This window comes from Heterodontus francisci, unplaced genomic scaffold, assembly GCF_036365525.1.
Source record: "Heterodontus francisci isolate sHetFra1 unplaced genomic scaffold, sHetFra1.hap1 HAP1_SCAFFOLD_2235, whole genome shotgun sequence".
NCBI lineage: Eukaryota > Metazoa > Chordata > Chondrichthyes > Heterodontiformes > Heterodontidae > Heterodontus > Heterodontus francisci.
Genome location: NW_027141601.1, coordinates 1 through 2,500, shown reverse-complemented (window position 1 = coordinate 2,500; position 2,500 = coordinate 1).

Here is a 2,500-nt window from a genome sequence, read left to right as displayed (position 1 = left end):
CCGCTTGATCGCCCTTCCACTGGTTAACCATTTGCCCTTTCGGACTTAGTCTCTGGACATTATTCGACGGATTTTCTGGTTAACCATTTGCCCTTTCGGACTTAGTCTCTGGGCATTATTTTCGACTTTTTGGTTAATGATTTCACACTTTTTACTTACTTTTGCGCTTTTTGGTTAATGATTACTCTGCTTACTGGTTAATTATTTGCCCTTTCGGACTTAGTCTCTGGACATTATTTTCGAGTTTTTGGTTAATGATTTCACACTTTTAACATATTTTTGCGCTTTTTGGTTAATGATTACTCTGCTTACTGGTTAATTATTTGCCCTTTCGGACTTAGTCTCTGGAGATTATTTTCGAGTTTTTGGTTAATGATTTCACACTTTTTACTTACTTTTGCGATTTTTGGTTAATGATTTCACACTTTTTACTTACTTTTGCGCATTTTGGTTAATGATTACTCTGCTTACTGGTTAACCATTTGCCCTTTCGGACTTAGTCTCTGGACATTATTTTCGAGTTTTTGGTTAATGATTTCACACTTTTAACATATTTTTGCGCTTTTTGGTTAATGATTACTCTGCTTACTGGTTAACCATTTGCCCTTTCGGACTTAGTCTCTGCACATTATTTTCGAGTTTTTGGTTAATGATTTCATACTTTTTACTTACTTTTGCGCTTTTTGGTTAATGATTACTCTGCTTACTGGTTAACCATTTGCCCTTTTGGACTTAGTCTCTGGACATTATTTTCGAGTTTTTGGTTAATGATTTCACACTTTTTACTTACTTTTGCGATTTTTGGTTAATGATTACTCTGCTTACTGGTTAACCATTTGCCCTTTCGGACTTAGTCTCTGGAGATTATTTTCGAGTTTTTGGTTAATGATTTCACACTTTTTACTTACTTTTGCGATTTTTGGTTAATGATTTCACACTTTTTACTTACTTTTGCGCATTTTGGTTAATGATTACTCTGCTTACTGGTTAACCATTTGCCCTTTTGGACTTAGTCTCTGCACATTATTTTCGAGTTTTTGGTTAATGATTTCACACTTTTAACATATTTTTGCGCTTTTTGGTTAATGATTTCACACTTTTTACTTACTTTTGCGATTTTTGGTTAATGATTACTCTGCTTACTGGTTAACCATTTGCCCTTTCGGACTTAGTCTCTGGACATTATTTTCGACATTTTGGTTAATGATTTCACACTTTTAACTTAATTTTGTGCTTTTTGGTTAATGATTTCATACTTTTTACTTACTTTTGCCCTTTTTGGTTAATGATTACTCTGCTTACTGGTTAACCATTTGCCCTTTCGGACTTAGTCTCTGGACATTGTTTTCGACATTTTGGTTAATGATTTCACACTTTTAACTTAATTTTGTGCTTTTTGGTTAATGATTTCATACTTTTTACTTACTTTTGCCCTTTTTGGTTAATGATTACTCTGCTTACTGGTTAACCATTTGCCCTTTCGGACTTAGTCTCTGGAGATTATTTTCGAGTTTTTGGTTAATGATTTCACACTTTTTACTTACTTTTGCGATTTTTGGTTAATGATTACTCTGCTTACTGGTTAACCATTTGCCCTTTCGGACTTAGTCTCTGCACATTATTTTCGAGTTTTTGGTTAATGATTTCACACTTTTAACATATTTTTGCGCTTTTTGGTTAATGATTACTCTGCTTACTGGTTAACCATTTGCCCTTTCGGACTTAGTCTCTGCACATTATTTTCGACTTTTTGGTTAATGATTTCACACTTTTAACATATTTTTGCGCTTTTTGGTTAATGATTTCATACTTTTTACTTACTTTTGCGCCTTTTGGTTAATGATTACTCTGCTTACTGGTTAACCATTTGCCCTTTCGGACTTAGTCTCTGGAGATTATTTTCGAGTTTTTGGTTAATGATTTCACACTTTTTACTTACTTTTGCGATTTTTGGTTAATGATTACTCTGCTTACTGGTTAACCATTTGCCCTTTCGGACTTAGTCTCTGGACATTATTTTCGAGTTTTTGGTTAATGATTTCACACTTTTAACATATTTTTGCGATTTTTGGTTAATGATTACTCTGCTTACTGGTTAATTATTTGCCCTTTCGGACTTAGTCTCTGCACATTATTTTCGAGTTTTTGGTTAATGATTTCACACTTTTAACATATTTTTGCGCTTTTTGGTTACTGATTTCATACTTTTTACTTACTTTTGCGCCTTTTGGTTAATGATTACTCTGCTTACTGGTTAACCATTTGCCCTTTCGGACTTAGTCTCTGGACATTATTTTCGAGTTTTTGGTTAATGATTTCACACTTTTTACTTACTTTTGCGATTTTTGGTTAATGATTACTCTGCTTACTGGTTAACCATTTGCCCTTTCGGACTTAGTCTCTGGACATTATTTTCGGGTTTTTGGTTAATGATTTCACACTTTTTACTTACTTTTGCGATTTTTGGTTAATGATTACTCTGCTTACTGGTTAACCATTT